We start from the raw sequence: 16,643 nt of genomic DNA, 5'->3' as shown, positions 1-16,643 counted from the left end.
ACAGAAGAAAACTCTCTAGATTCACAAGAATCCCATCCACTTTGCAGGGACGTTTATCCCACATGGTCCCGCCCTTAGAGCGCAATTGTAGCGTGTTCAGACACAGCAAAATGTCCCTTTTTACCCCTGCACTCCCATGCGGTCACCTTGTAACTTCAACAGCATAATCCCCCATTATTGTGGCCCCCACAGTATAATGCCCCTTTAATACGCCCCAACGGTATAATGTCCACGTTAATAGGCCCTCAATGTATAATGTTCCTTTTAGTAGCCGCTCACTGTAGTGTAAATGACCAAATGTGCATAATGTTCTTTCACTTTTGAACTCAGTTGTATTTGCAGGCAAAAAATTAGAGTAACATGTAGGGTGTATCTAAAATCAGGAAATGTATATTAACTTCTTCCCGTGCAACTATTTTTCATTTCTCAATGTTCAGTTTTTACTCCGCCTTCCAAGAGCCATAACCTTTTTTTATTTTTATTTTTTGTTTACAGAGCTGTATAAGTGTTTAGGTTTTGCAGGACAAATTGTACTTCGTAATACCATTCCAACAAAACAAAAATTCAGATTTGTAGGGAAAACTGTATTTGCGCTACTTTCTTATGGTTTTTGTTTTTATGGAGTTCACTGTGCGGCCAAATTGACATTTTACCAGTATGGGTGGGTTCACATCTGCGCCCCGCTTTCAGGTTTCTGTCTTCTGCCAAAAGGAGACGGAAACCCGGCAGGCCGTGACTGCCCGTGAGCAATTTGTGGTCTTCGCGGCAAAATGGTTTTTTTTTTAACCGGACACAAAGTCCTGCATGTCCGACTTTGTGTCCAGTTAAAAAAAAAACGGTTTCGCCATGGAGACCACAAAACACTCACAGGCGCTCACGGGCGGACACTTTACAAACCCATTCAAATAATTGGGTTTGAAAAGTGACTGCCGGTTTCCGTCTCCTGTCCAGTTTCTTGGGCAGAAGACAGAAACCTGAAAGCGGATACTGGGGCGCAGATGTGAACCCTGCCCTATTTTGTTTTAAGGCTGAAGCCTAATTTTGCGTACCTGCATATGTTTTTGTCGCAGATTTCTTGAGCCAAAGACGGAAGGTTTAAGCAAAAGGTAGAAATAGAAGTTCTTCATATATTTTCCTCATTTCTTTTGTGGCCATTCTTAGCTTTGGCTCAAAAAACCACAGCAAAATCTGCAACAAAAAAAAGCAACAATTCTGCAACTTGGGGCTTCATCCTAACACTTTAAAAAGTCACCATATTTTATATTTCTGTATATGGGGGTATTAGGTGTTTCTGTTTTTATTTTTATTTTTTTTTGCATTCAAGATGTGCTTTTTATCCATACCACTTTGACATTTTGGTCACTTTTTATTAAAAAATTTTTAGAGGCAAAACTGTTTAGATTATTTTTTCCTGCTGAAGCATTATTGAGACGTGAGGATGCATAATGTGTTACTTTGCTTATTTTTATTTCTGTCTGTGTAAGGGGAGTGATTTTAAATTTTGTAATTTTGTAATTACATTTTTTACTAAACTTTTTTAAATGTATTTTTTACTTTTATTTTTAGACACCCTAAGCAGTGCTGATGAAAGTTTAGGAGACCGAGTACCCAAACTGCAACCCAAAACCCACTAATTTATTGCAAAGTGCCAACACGGCAATTTAACCTTAAGGTGGTTATCCCATCTCAAGGATCCTATCTATACTGCTAGCTTATGTGGATTCAAGACTTTTCCTAAATGTGTTGCTTCAGCAAAACTGCTTTGTTTAGCTACTACCTGAGATTATTCACTTCATTGTTTACAGAGCTTCTCCATAATGGACCTGGGGATAATTTTATCTCTCCGCCTTGTACAAGTGCGGTAGCTCACTGCTTTTGTGAAGGTTATAATTATGTAATGTATGACAAAACATTGCTATCCTTTAAAGCTGAATGCTAGATATAGTTGCTTTTGCTTGAAACTGCTATAATGTTAAATGATAAGATGGCGCCTGTATCCAAAATGGGTGCAAGAAAAACAAATGCTTGGCTTGCTGCCAAAAGACAGCGCCCCAAGGTCACCACGGAGAAGCGGGACCAGATGGCTATATATGTATGGCACTGCATAAACTTTTTTCTGTTCGATTGAGATGTACCATACCAATCAGGAATGAATATGAAAACTTACATTGTTGTTGTATCACTTCTTTTCTCTGATACTATCTAAAGAGGACCTTTCATCGATTTGGGCACAGGCAGTTCTATATACTGCTGGAAAGCTGACAGTGCGCTGAATTCAGCGCACTGTTGGCTTTCCTGATCTGTGCCCAGGGTAAAGCGCTATCGGTCCTGGTACCGTAGTGCTTTACAGTCAGAAGGAGCGTTTCTGACAGTTAGCCAGGGACGCCCTTCTGCCCAGCAGTGCCTATCGCGCTGTACTGTGGAGCAGGGAGGAACGCCCCCCCCCCCCTCTCCTGATAATACTCGTCTATGGACGAGCTGTGTGAGCAGAGAGAGGGGGCGTTCCTCCCCGCTCACACTGTACAGCGCAATAGGCGCTGCTGGGCAGAAGGGCTTCCCTGGCTAACTGTCAGAAACGCCCTTCTGACACTAAAGCTCTACGGTACCAAGACCGATAGCGCTTTACCCGGGGCACAGATCGAGAAAGCTGACAGTGCGCTGAATTCAGCGCACTGTCAGCTTTCCAACAGTATATAGAACTGCCTGTGCCCAATCTGATGAAAGGTCCTCTTTAACTCTGTGTTCTCAATAAAAAGTGCGTCAGTATACATTTTAGCTAAGAAAAGAATGAATACCAACACAGAGTGGTGTGATTTCTTGACCACCGGCCCTCAGCCTTATTAATTAGGACGACGACAGTTACCCGAGATTATTGTTCAATTAGTCATAAACACGACTATGAATTTATCACTTTCAGCAAGGGAGGGGGAGCTGAGTGCTCGGGAGCTGTTTATCTCCCCCTCTTCCAGTTATCAGGTCGGCTAATTGAATTTTGCTGATAAGGGCTGAGACAGGGAGTCTGTTACCTCTATATGTAAACACAGACCTAAAATTGAGTTTATTGCAAGCTGACTCTTGTTCCTGTAGCATTTAATGCCCTGTTCACATCTGCTTTTGTATTCCGTGGTGTGAGGGCGATTTGGGAAAACCCCTTTAATACTGAGGTTTTATTTTGGAAAGAAAACAACTCATACATTAACATCTTTTGTCTTAAAAATTAAAACACATAGTATAATATGCTAAACAGTGGGCCCACACACAGTATTATATGCTCCACAGTGCGCCCACACACAGTATAATACACTCCCCAGTGGCCTCCACACAGAATTATATGTTCCACAGTGGGACCTAACACAGTATATGTTCCACAGTGGCCAGACACAATGTTATATGCTCCACAGTGGCCCCTCACACAGTATTATATGCTCCACAGTGGGGGGGGGGGGAGCCCACACACAGTATTATATGCTCTGTGGGCCCTCACATAGTATAATAAGGTCCCCAGAGGGGGCCCACACACAGTATAATACACTCCCCATTGGCCTACACACAGAATTATATGCTCCACAGTGGGACCCCACACAGTATTATATGTTCGACAGTGATCCTTACACAATGTTATATGCTCCACAGTGCCCCCCCCCCCCCCAGTATTATATGCTCCTCAGTGGTCCCCACACAGTACTATATAGTATGTGGCATTCTTTGTGTGGGATGGCGCCGGTCACACAGAGCAGGATGAGCTCACAAGCTGCTGGCTGCACTCTAATAAGGTTACTCCAGGTTGTGGGCAGCAAATCTTATTTTTAGACTCTCTAGGGGATCTGATGATGGCTACTAATGTTATGCTAATTAATTGTAGCATATTGGAAAATGTATAGGCTAGAGAACAGCAGAGAACCAGCAGCTATGCCAGCTGCTCAGCTCCTGAGAAAAGGTCAAAGAAGAAACATCAATTTGCTCAGGAGTAAAAACGTAGGACAACAGATTCTGAACCTACAAACCTTGGTTCACCACCTTCAGATTGTAAAATTTGCAGATTACAAATCATGTTTTTAGGCTGTTTATGGTGATCACCCTATTTACCCCTGAGAATATATTTAGGGGTGGAACAAGTGATTATGAAGATAATCTTGTTTCCCTTAGTCCTAACAGCGGCACAACTGGGGTATTTTCTGCCCCTGTGTGCTGGTAGGACAGATGGATTTTTAATTAGCCAGTATTAATTTCACATGGCTAGGATCCCTTAAAAGGACACAGCTTCCTCCCCCAAAACATGTACATACCAGAGTAATATCAGGTAATATAACAACATCAAGCATAAGCATATAACACATTTTGTGGTTTTCCCCTTTTAAAAAAAAAAAATAAAATAGGGTGGGAAGTCTTGTGCCACTGTTAGGACTAAGGGAAACAAGATTATCTTCATAATCACTTGTTCCCTGTTGTCCCTACCAGCGGCACAACTGGGGAGATACCAAGTAATCCCTTCAGGGCGGGAGTTGACTGCAGACCGAGCTTAAGACAGCTCGCCCAAAGGCAGTAGATTCGGTAGGGCGAGAGCTCAGATGGTAGTGGCTTATGAACGTGGTCTCCGAGGACCAGGAAGCAGCTGCGCAAATCTGGTACAGAGATAGCACCCTATTCTCTGCCCAGGAAGTAGCCACAGCCCTGGTTGAATGAGCCCTGAGAAGGGCAGGAGGCAGTAACCCTAGGGCTGTAAATGAAGCTTTTATGGCTTTTCTTACCCAGCGTGCTATAGACGCTTTTGATGCCTTGAGGCCTTTCCGGCTACCAAGGTAGTTGATCAGAAGGTTTTCAGACCTTCTGAAGGGGTGAGTGCGCTGCAAATAAATTTGAAGGCAACTGACCACATCTAAGGTGTGAAACTTCTCTTCTGGAGAGGAGGGAGATGGGTAAAAGACAGGCAAACAAATGAGCTGATTTATGTTTGTACTTGAAGGCAATTTGGGCTTAAACCCCGGGAGGAACCGGAGTTGCACCTGGTCCTCGAAGAACGAGGTGTAGGGTGGTTCTGAAGAAAGTGCCTGGAGCTCGCTCACTCTCTTTGCAGATGTTATTGCGAGGAGAAATGCGACTTTGTAAGTCAAAAATTTTAGATCCACCTCTTCCAGAGGTTCGAAGGGAGCGATGCACAATGCCGAAAGAACCGAAGTAAGGTCCCATTGGTGGATGGGAGCAGTAACTGCTGGTCTCAGCCTAGTTGCCCCTTTAATAAAGGTACTCACCAAAGGATCCTGAGACAAACGCCTTCCCAGATAGGCGGACAAAGCGGCAACATGTACCTTTAGGGTAGAGGCAGCCAGTCCTTTGTCTAGACCATCCTGAAGAAAGTCCAGGATCACCCTCACTGGGGAATCGGAGGAGTCCACTTCATGTTCAAGACACCAGGCATTAAAAATGTTACTGATCCTACGTTAGCTCCGGTTTGTAGATTCAGCTCTGGCGCTAGCAAGGGTCTTCAGGACGTTCCGGGAAAGTTCTCTATTCCTTAATAGGGAATGGGTTCGGGGGATATTGTCACTCCTTAGGGAGAGACCACCATATAGGGAATGGTCAACCTCCAGGCTGTCAGGTTGAGTCTGCTCAGATCCTGGCATCTCAGCTGTCCTTGGGTCACCAGATCTGGGAAGGGGGGGAAGCCTCCAATGCACGCCTTGACTCATCCACATGAGCTGGGCAAAACGGGATTATGGCAATTCCCAAGACTTGGTCCTGTCTTATTTTCATCAATACACTCGGTATGATGGGAATTGGAGGAAAGATGTATATCAGCCTGAACCTCCAAGGGATGGACAGGACATCCACTGCCAAGGGATTGTCCTCCTGGTACAGAGAGCAGAAGGTCCTTACCTTGGCGTTGAGTCGGGTTGCCATAAGATCGACCACCGGGAGACCACATCTCTGGACGATCAGTTGAAATACGTCTTGATTGAGAGACCATTCTCCTGATACGGTAATACCAAGACTCAACTGATCCGCTACTATGTTCAGGGAGCCCTTGATGTGATAAGTGGATAAGTGGGACAGGTTCTTTTCTGCCCACGTAAAAATAAGGAAAAATTGTCAAAAGACACGATCACCATAAAAATATTGTATTTATTAGTAATCAAATATTTTAAAAAAAACTAAATTGTAGTTCATATAATTATCAAAGATACTGGTTAGATATAGGAGGACCAACACACCACAAAATACGGTGAGTGGCAGGCAACAATAAACAGTAAAATATAAACATGCAAAAGTGTAACAAAGTGTAACAAAAACAATAATATTATAATAATGTGTCAGCTAGCTGAAAAATATATGCACAAAATTTTATATATATATATATATATATATATATATATATATATATATATATATATATATATATATATATATATATTAGCAATACCCCTTAATAGAGATAAAACTCAGTGTAGGTGCATAAGGGAATACACACATGTAGCCACACAAGTGAAAGCATGGTAGCTAAATAATGAAGTCAGTGCAAGGCTGAAAAGACATTACAAGTAAGGCATGACTCAAAAATTAACAAATGAAAGACTTTGAACACAATATATTGCAAAAATAATAATGAATATGCCTACCAAAGACCGGAACGCCCAACGCACGTTTCACCACGGATGGCTTAGTCCCCTGACAAAGAGGCCCCCTCATCATCCACCTAGAGCCTCTCCAGGGATGGCAGGGAATGTAATAACAGTTTCAGTGGAAATCAAGGTTCCGCGCCGCAAACATGGTTACTCACCATGTACTCCTTGACCCATGTCACTACTTCAGAGGTGGAATACGAGAATAATCGTAGCCTAGCCTTAATGAAAACAAAAACCGGACATAGAGTTACCAGGAAAAGGGAGCGGGATGTCACAAGCCACACAAGGCAGATGCCTTCTTTTGGTAGTCCTCTTCCTCCTACCACGGTCACACGGTGGTGTAGTGGAAGAAGACATTTTAGGCCTATAGAGAAAAGATGGGTGAAGGAGACAAAACTTTGAAGGTTAGAAAAGGCCAGTAAGTCTTACCTTAAACTATTTAGAAAGAGCTTGCAGATAACGTTCAGCAAATTCACTTGCTTGGAGCCAGTAGCAGCCAGACTAGGCGACTTAGGCAACCTGCCAGAGATTCTGGAAGGCAAGGAGGAGACAAACTAATGCCCCTTTAAGGTGCCTTGGAGGAAGGGGCGTGGCTAAGCGTCAGTCAGTTTTTAGGACTCCACAGATCCCTTATTATAGGAGCCCAACTTTCAAGGCTTCCCAGGAACACACTAAGCGTCCGTCCCCCTGATCCTTCTACTCCCTGCAGCCTAACCAGCAGCGGGGAGGACTTCATTTTGCGGTCGCAGGGCCTCGCAGGAAGTGCGGGCCGCACCAGAAGTGCGCAACCACAAATGTGACCAGCCGGAAACAGGGAAGCTCAATGAGGTTCTGCCTGAGAACAAGCATGGCCGGCTCCTGAGGGAGGAGAACCGGCAGCTCCAAAAATGGCCGACATGACTCTAAAGCGAGGTAAGTTGCCGTAGGTCTGCTGGGAGCCTTTAGAAAACGATCTTAATAATCTTTGCTGGAAGCATGTCACAAGGAAGCTGTGGAAACAAACACCGGGCCAGGTAACTGTTCAGACCTGATCCCATAGGAAGACACAATTGTCTTCTTCACCTGTCCTGGTCCACACAGGACAGAAAAAAAAACATGTTTTGGGGGAGGAAGCTGTGTCCTTTTAAGGGATCCTAGCCATGTGAAATTAATACTGGCTAAATAAAAATCCGCCTGTCCTACCAGCACACAGGGGCAGAAAATACCCCAGTTTTGCCGCTGGTAGGGACGACAGGGAAATATAATTCTCCCTGCACCCCCCTCATACACATGATCATAATTATAGTCATATATGTACCTCTGAAATTTCAACTTCTTAAAGGGATCCTATTATTTAACCACTTTTTTTTTCTAGTTGACACGTCGGAATAGCCTTTATCAGTCGCCTCCAGCCCGCCGTTCGGTAGAAACACCGGTCTTTACTGGTATGCAAATGAGTTCTGTCACAGCACTGGGGGCGGACCCCAGTGCTCAAACAGCACTGGGGGCATCCCTAATGCTGCCAGAGAACTCTCTCCACCGACACCTCCATCTTCAACAGCAACCGCCTCTTCTGCCGTCTTCTTCCGGCTAGGGTCACACTTCGACGCCTGCGCAGTCGGCTCTGCCATCGGGACACAGGCAAGAGCCGAGTGCACAGGCCGGCTGGTGGCCGGTGGTGGTGCTGCGAGAGAACTAATTTGGATACCGGTAAAAACTGGTATTTCTGGGGGGCGTGGCTAGCGCTCGAAGCAGACAGCCGCATGTAGTTGGAGCTCCGTGCCGAATCGACCCTAATCCTGCCTTACAGCCTGCTTACCTAGAGCTCCGGGTCCCTGCTTCTGTCAGGTATTAGCCTCCGTCCACCCTCCTCTCCTGCACAGCTCTCCTCTGCTGTCCTCTTAGGGTAGGAGCTGCCAGGAGTGATTGCGGCCTACTCCCCACGTGCGCCCATCTTTAGGAAGTCTCGTCACATCAAGTGGTGCTCTCCTCTGCCCTGGATCGCGGCCTACAACCTCCGGATACCTCCTCCCCGGCCCTCCTGTGACATTTGTGCCTCCTTGCTCTGCTGCTAGGAATGGGTGAGTGGAGCTCCGGCTACAGCCTGCTTTGCCCTGGTGACTTCTCCCTCCTGCCTGGCCGACCCCTGGAGTAGCTGCTGCTCTGCTTCTGTGGGATCCCTCCCCCGCTCTCCCTGGACATTACCTGGCATGGGTTACCCTGTATCTGTACTGTCCTGCTGTGATTTTGGAACTGTTATGGCCTGCTTGAGTGACATCTCCTCCATGTGCCTGTAAGCAACGCTGTTCTGTGCTATTTTTCCTCTGATAAAGTATCTGCTGTGGACATTTCAGCGTGTTTGGGCCTCTCCATCTGCCACCATATCTACTCTTACGGCACGAAAAAAAGGGCGGCAGCGGTCCCTCAAAAATGAGTCGCCTGCAGTCGACCGCTGTATTGGACCGCTTACGTGGCTTTGCCAGATCCACTACCCTCCCGCCTCCCACCTCCCCTGAAGCTTCCCCTTCTGATGTGTCTGTGGACGATGCTGAACCCACCTTGAAACAGGTGACTGCGCAACTGCTGGAGGCGATCCAGGCTGGTACGCCTTCCCTAACTGGCAAGATTGAGGAGGTTAAAATTGACCTTGGCCTGCTCCGTCAAGACTTTCAGACTTTGCGAGGTAGGGTGGGCGAAGTGGAGGAGCGTGTTTCCCAAATGGAGGACTCTATTCAACCTCTCCCTGCCAAAATTCAGGAACTGGAACGGATGGCTGCCTTGTGGTCCCAGAGGGCGGATGATTTGGAGAACCGATTACGCCGCAATAATCTGCGTATTTTGGGCCTTCTGGAAAGAGCGGAGGGTGCCGACCTTCAGTCCTTTATAGAGAAATGTCTACGTGATACTCTGCCGGATGCTCATTTTTCCCCCATATTCACTGTTGAGAGAGCCCACAGAGTTCCTGCTAAGCCCCCTCCTCAAGGGGCCCCCCCACGTCCCCTGTTGGCCCGCCTACTTAACAGCACAGACCGTGACACTGCACTGCGGGCTGCACACCAAGTAGGAAAGATCAAGTTCAATGGAGCTACGGTGGCGCTATTTCCTGACTTCTCGGCTGCTCTACAGAAAACCCGAGCCTCCTTTGTGGCGGTTAAAAGAAAGCTCCGGGAGAAGGCGATACAGTATTCCATGGTCTACCCAGCCCGGCTCTGTGTCATCCATGGTGATCGTTCCCTCTTCTTCACTACTCCTAAGGATGCGGAGGACTGGTTGTCCCTTCTACCCAGATCTCCAAAACATTGATACTGTATCCTGGTGGTGAGAGGTCCTGTTGGACCATATGCCTGGACCTGTTGTTTTTGTTATTATTTTGTTTTTTCCATTCTGACTGTCCCTTCCACATTTATTGCCCCTTGACGGACTTTATGTTGTTTAGCTGGCCCAGAGGCCTAGAGTGTCTCAATGGCTTTGTTTCTGCACCTTCGGCTCTACTACATGAACATACTTCGCTTATCTGCGCAAATTTTTCTGAGAAAGTGCCCGATAACCCCCCCCCCCCCTCTCCGTTGACTGTAGCTATGGATCTGGATTGTCCAGTACCTATCTATTGTTTCTGTAAATGTTTGCACCCTCCGTGGGTGTATTGTTTTGTTGTGTTCATGTTTTTATTAGGTTATTGTTTTGCCACATGCTGATTTACCTTTTAGTCCTGAGACCCCATCTAATGTCCTATGATCCCCGCCCGTGGTTTAGACACTACGGCTATAGAAAAATGTACCATCATGGCATCACTTAATGTTCTTACATGGAATGTGAGGGGTCTGGGTAGTCCGCTTAAGCGCTTCACTAGTTTTTCCCAGATTAAGCGGGTCCACCCTCATGTCATATGCCTCCAGGAGACGCATTTGGTGTCTGAGACTGTTAGATGGCTTCAGAAGCCATGGATTCAGTGGGCTGCTCACTCTATGCATACATCCTTTTCTAGAGGGGTGTCCATTCTGGTACATTGTAGTGTTAGATGGGAATTGGGAGTGGTTGAGAAGGACCCAGAGGGGCGCTATGTATATGTACAGGCTTGGAGAGACTCGACCCTGTACGTGATTTTGGGTGTATATTTGCCACCTGCATCGGAACTGTCTCTACTCCAGGGTTCAGTTTGTAGCTAAATTTCCTGGGGCGGTGGTTTTGTGCCTGGGTGATTTTAATCGGGTGATGAACAATGCTTTAGATAGATTTTATGCTAGTACGGGTCCTCTGCCGTCTTTTCATCCCACCCCCATGGCTAGACTGGTCTGGGAGTTGGGGTGGCAGGACCTGTGGAGGACTGTATTCCCTGATTCTCGTTTTTTTTCCTGCCATTCTGCCCATAGACATGCCCTGTCCCGTATCGATTTTGCTTTTGGGAATGTCAAAACGTGTTCTATTTTGCATTCTGTAGCCTATCTGCCTAGGGCGGTCTCTGATCACTCCCCTTTACTAGTTATTCTAAATCATGGGGACACGGTTAGGGTTAGTTCACACGTTGGGGGTCTGCGCGGGTTTTGACACAGAGAGAGACGCGTCTCGCCACGTCTCTCTCTGGTCAAAACCCGCCTGCCGCGACCATCGCGGTCGCGACTTTCCCCTCCTATGTCGGCTCAAATGAATGAGCCGACACAGGAGGGTGCTGCCACTAGGCGGAAGCCGCGGCCCAGCACGCCGCGGCTTCCGCCTGAAGATAGGACATGTTGCTTCTTTTCTCCACTAGCAGCAGTCCGCCGCTAGCAGAAAAAAGAAGCCCAGTGTTCTGCATAGACCACCATTGTAAAGGGGCGGATTTTGAAGCGAAATCCACTTTCAAAATCCGCCCCTTTGCCCATGTGTGAATGAGCCCTTAGATCGCATCAGAGCTGCTGTATACATCCATTCTGCCTCAAATTATTTGCACCCAATGATACCTGATCAGCTTCAGGTTTTCCTGACTGTTAACACCCCTGACACCGCCCCTTCCCTTCTGTGGGAAACCACCAAGGCATATCTTCGTGGATGTATTCGTTCTTCTATATCTTTCATTAAACGGGAGTCCTCATTGTTGGAGACCTCCCTGGCGGCCAAGTGTACCTCTCTAGAAGCTGCTTATGTTGCCAACCCCACAGATGAGTCTAGATCCCAATGGCTGCAGGTGGGCAGACAATATCTACATGCACTTCAAATTCTATGAACTTGGGAATCAATCTAGCAGTTTACTGGCCCATCTGGTACATCAAAACACAGCTTCCCTGGCTATTCTCCGAATACATTTGGGGACAGGTGACACCCTCACTAGTGGTAATGACATCCGCGTTAGATTCCACCAGTACTATAGTGACCTATATGGTTCCAAACTAGTTATCGTGACCTGGCTACTTACTTAGATTCCATTCCCTTCCCCGCTCTATCCAATGACCAGCGTACTTTTTTGGACTCCCCCTTCACCCTGGAGGAGTTGACGGATGCGCTGGCGGACATGACAAGGGGGAAATCTCCAGGTCTCAACGGTATTCCGATGGAGGTATATGCTCAGTATGGGTCTGTGCTCCTGCCTGTGTTGCTGGTGTTATGAATCTGCCTTTGAGGGACGCAGTCTTCCGGCATCCTTTTATGAAGCTACTATTATTGTTCTCCTCAAACCGGATAAAAATCCGCTGGACTGTGGCTCTTATAGGCCTATATCTCTGTTAAATACTGATTACAAAGTACTGACTAAAATGTTGGCGAGAAAACTTAATACTGTGATTCTAGATCTGATCCATCTGGATCAAACCGGCTTAATGCCAGGCAAATCCACGTCTGACAACCTCAGGCGCGTCCTTGCCTCGAGCCATGGAAGTGATAAATACTTTTGGTAATTATTCGGGCCTGCATACCGACTGGTCCAAGTCCTCTTATATGCCCATAGGTCGTACTCTGACAGCAGCGGAGGGAGGAGTAGTGTGCGGATTGCCGGTGGTCTCAGCTTTTAAATATCTTGGAATTATGATCCCTAGAGACTATAGGAGGTACCTGGACCTCAATATTTTCCCCTTCCTCTCGCACTTTCGCTCTAAATTCCAGACCTGGGCTGCATTGCCATTGTCTGTAGCCAGTAGACTTAAGCTGATAAAAATGATCGTTCTGCCTAAGTCCCTATACTCCCTTAGTAACTCGGCCGTGCCCGTCCCTCTCCGATTTTTTAGACAGATGGACTCCTTGTGTACCTCTTTTGTGTGGGGACATTCTAGACACAAATTACGATTATCTGCTCTCCAGAGGCCGAAACAGCTTGGGGGTGTGTCACTCCCCGACCTACTTCTCTATTATTTAGCGAGGCAGCTCCGTTTTATAAAGTCCTGACTCTCCCCGACCCGGCTCTCGGGACCTGAGGTGCACCTGGCTCACCACCTGGACTTGCGCGTATTGTGGCCGGTTTTGGACCAGTCTCGGCTGTTTAGAGGTCGGCTGCTGCCCATCCACGCCTTGGCGGCACAGGTTTGGAAACAGGCTCGGAAGGTATCCTAGTATTCAGACACCCCCGCGGAGACCCCTTTATGGGACAATCCTGGGGTATCTGATTTGTTAGAACTACCCGATGCCAGGTCCTTGTCCAGATATGGGGTGTCTTCCCTGGGTTTGTCACTTTTGATTCCCTGGTCTCTTCCCATGAGATTCCGAGGCACCAATTCTTTAGATTCCTCAGATTCGGAATGCCCTTTCCTCATTGTTCCCTCACCAACCCTGTGCCATATCAGAATACCCGCTTATTGGGGTGCTACGATCCCAGGGGGCCTTATTTCAGTTCTTTATGATCATTTGATTCATGTGAAGGTATCTCTAGCCGAAGCCCCGACATTGATGCGATGGCGTACTAATATTCCAGAACTGACGGAAGAGACGTTTCAGGAGGTTTTAGAGTCTCCACTGTACGTCTCACCCTCGGCTAATAACAAATTGATTCAGATCTTCATTTTACATCAATGTTATTTGACCCCAGTCCAGTTACACTGGAATGGTCGGCTACCTAGCCCTAATTGTCTTCGGTGTTCATGCCCCCGTGCGGACTTTTGGCACCTGCTGTGGGGCTGCCCGGTTATCCAGGCCTTTTGGAAGGGGTTGACGGATGTCCTGAATAGAGAGGAGCGAACACTGTTCGGAACAGCCATTCCGAACAGCACGCTCACAGCACGCTCCCATAGAAATGAATGGAAGCGGCCGGCACGCGGGGGGTTAAGCGGACGGCCACCGGCAAAGTCTGCATGCCAGGTGCTTCCATTCATTTCTATGGGAGCGTGCTGTTCGGATCGGCTGATCCGAACAGCGTTCGCTCATCTCTAGTCCTGAACTGTCCTGTCCCATTTTCTCCTGATATATGCCTGTTTGGTGTGTTGGAGGAGGAATTGTGGCAACATCACACCCGCATTTTCCTTCGGGAATGCTTGTTTTATGCGAGGAAAGCCATCGCCTTGCGCCTCATTCCCCATCTATTCCCCAATGGCGAAAACTGGTTAACGCGGTTCTCCTATTTAATCAGATTATGTATAAAGGGAGAAGCTGTCCCCAGAAGTTTTATAAAGTTTGGGGCGCTTGGTGTGACTCCCCCATAACCCAATATTCTGCCCCTTCAATGCGTTCAGCTATTGATGCCTTCGACTCCATAAGGGGTGGCCCGTGCCGGTTAGGTTCACGGCCGCCTCTGTCATGATCATGCTTCTTTATCTCGGTATAATATGTAATGTTATGCTCTGAACTGTGCGGTTGGTGGGGTTTAGGGAGGGGAGGAAATGATAATCTGGCTTATCTTTGTTCGATTGTGATTTTTCTTTATGTTTTATTTGTGCGTCCATTGTATTCTCTTCAAATGTATTATTTGTTCTGTTATGCACTCTTCAATTAAACGAGTTTTAAAAAAACAACAACTGGTATTTCTACCGAACGGCGGGCCAGAGGCGACTGATAAAGGTAGGAGACAAATAACCTTAAGGCTATTCTGATGTGTCAACTAGAAAAAAAAGTTTTTAAATGATAGGATCCCTTTAATAAGTCCTTTTGTCTGTACTGATATATTATAAAATAACTTTATATAATACAGACCTCCAGGATTCCAGGTTCTTGCCTATGCATTGTAATAAACTTTATTATTGTTTATTATTTTTTATTTATATAGTGCCATTAATTCCATGGTGCTTTTCATTTGAGGGTTTACATATAAAACAAATATAATACTAAGAGTGACCAACTCGCACAATGGGATAGAGCAGGGGTCGTAAAATTGCAACCCGCTAAGCACTTCTGTCCAGCCCGCCAACAACGCCGGCAGGCCTGCATTTATAATGAAGCTCCTGGGGAGATTGGGCCAGGCCATGGAGCGCACTTCACTTTACCTATTGGAGGGCACCGCTTCTGATGTCTGTGCAACCTGCGCTGCCTCCAGTGTCCGCCTGTGTCCTCCTGCCACATCGCTTGTATGCGATGTAACAAGGATACAGGAGACACCGCTTCCGATGTCCGCCTGTCACATCACATGTATGCGATGTAAGAAGGATACCGGAGGCAGATCAGGCCACGCAGAAATAAGGAGCGGTGCCTCCTGTATCCTCCTTACATCGTATACAAGCGATGTGGCAGAAGGACACAGGCGGACATCGGAAGCAGCACAGGTTGCACAGACATCAGGAGCGGTGCCCTCAAATAGGTATAGTGAAGCGCGCTGTCTCCATGGTCTGGCCCAATATAGTGAACTGTGCCCCTCCGTCAATTAGGTCACCCTAGCAACGAGACCTGACCTGACGCAGCCCAAATTACAGTAAGCAAAGCCACTACCGTACTACAGTTTGCTGCGCTGCTCAGCAGTGGTCTCACTGGTCAGGTTTAGTCCTTCCTGGACAGACCCTACCTGTGCCCCATGAAGTAAGCAGTATAATATCTTACTGTAGGATAAATAACACCTCAGAGGGCGTTCACACTTGTGCTCGGTGTCTGGTGTATGCATTCCGTCGGGTTTCCATCTTCAGTCCCAGCAAAACTGGCAGGGGACGGAAACCCGGCAGTCACCTTTAAAACCCATTCAATTGAATGGGTTTGTAAAGGTGACCAGCAGTGTCCGCATGTGGCCTGTCTGCGGGGAAACATTTTTTTTTTCTTTTAGCCGGACACAAAGTCCTGCATGTCCCCCAAAAGCTGTTCACCAAAAGGCTTTTGGGGGACTTTCGTTTCCCCATCCCTCTGATTCCCAGGGAACCCGGTGATCAGGCCACCAGCGATCAGACACTATCTCCTGCCAGTTGTACTGACCTTGGTGTCACAGGGCACAATGTGGACTTTCTAGCTCAGCAGCCTTTAACAAGTGAAGTTACATTGCAATTGCAACATTTCAATGTGTATTCCCTGCACATTGGACACATGCACAGTGAAAGTTTTAGGTTGTGTTAACATGGAGGAATTTGGGGGCAAATGTCTTCAATGAGAGGAAGAGATCGCAGCAGGATGCAGAAAAAAAAGAAAAACACATGAGTCAAAAACATTATGGACAGAACTAAATCTCCCGTTCAAGGGCAGGAAAATTAAGTCCAAGGAGGTGTGAACCTGCACACCAAACATAACCATTTCAAGGGTCTTGTAGCTGGACAATGCCCCCTAGGAAGGGGAGCAGGGGTGGACCATCAGTAGACAGCCGAATAAAGCCAAGAGAAGTAACAAGTGGCAGGGCAAGAAAATAATAAAAAGAAAAAAAACAAAGGGAAAGGTAATGGCCTGCCCCACCTGGGGGGCATATGGGGGGGGAGAAATAATCACGGGGGTCTTTGAGGTGTTGCACCCGGAGAGGGCAGATGACGACGTCGTGTTCTCTGCACAGTCCACACTGGAGGATGCGGTGGCAGAAGAGCAACAATCTCCCAAGCCGGTAGGTCCAGGTCCACAAGGGAATGCAGGGTAGCAGAACGTTCATAATATCAAGCAGTAAGGGCAAAGGGGAAATCCCCAGCGGCAGCGGTCACGCAGAAGTTGGAGTGGAGGGTGAAGGTGCCTCCGTTTATGGAGAGTGATCCAGGA

Source organism: Leptodactylus fuscus, chromosome 11, assembly GCF_031893055.1.
Source record: "Leptodactylus fuscus isolate aLepFus1 chromosome 11, aLepFus1.hap2, whole genome shotgun sequence".
Classification (NCBI taxonomy): domain Eukaryota; kingdom Metazoa; phylum Chordata; class Amphibia; order Anura; family Leptodactylidae; genus Leptodactylus; species Leptodactylus fuscus.
The sequence above is the reverse complement of the archived record's forward strand: the minus strand, read 5'-3'. Positions refer to the sequence as shown.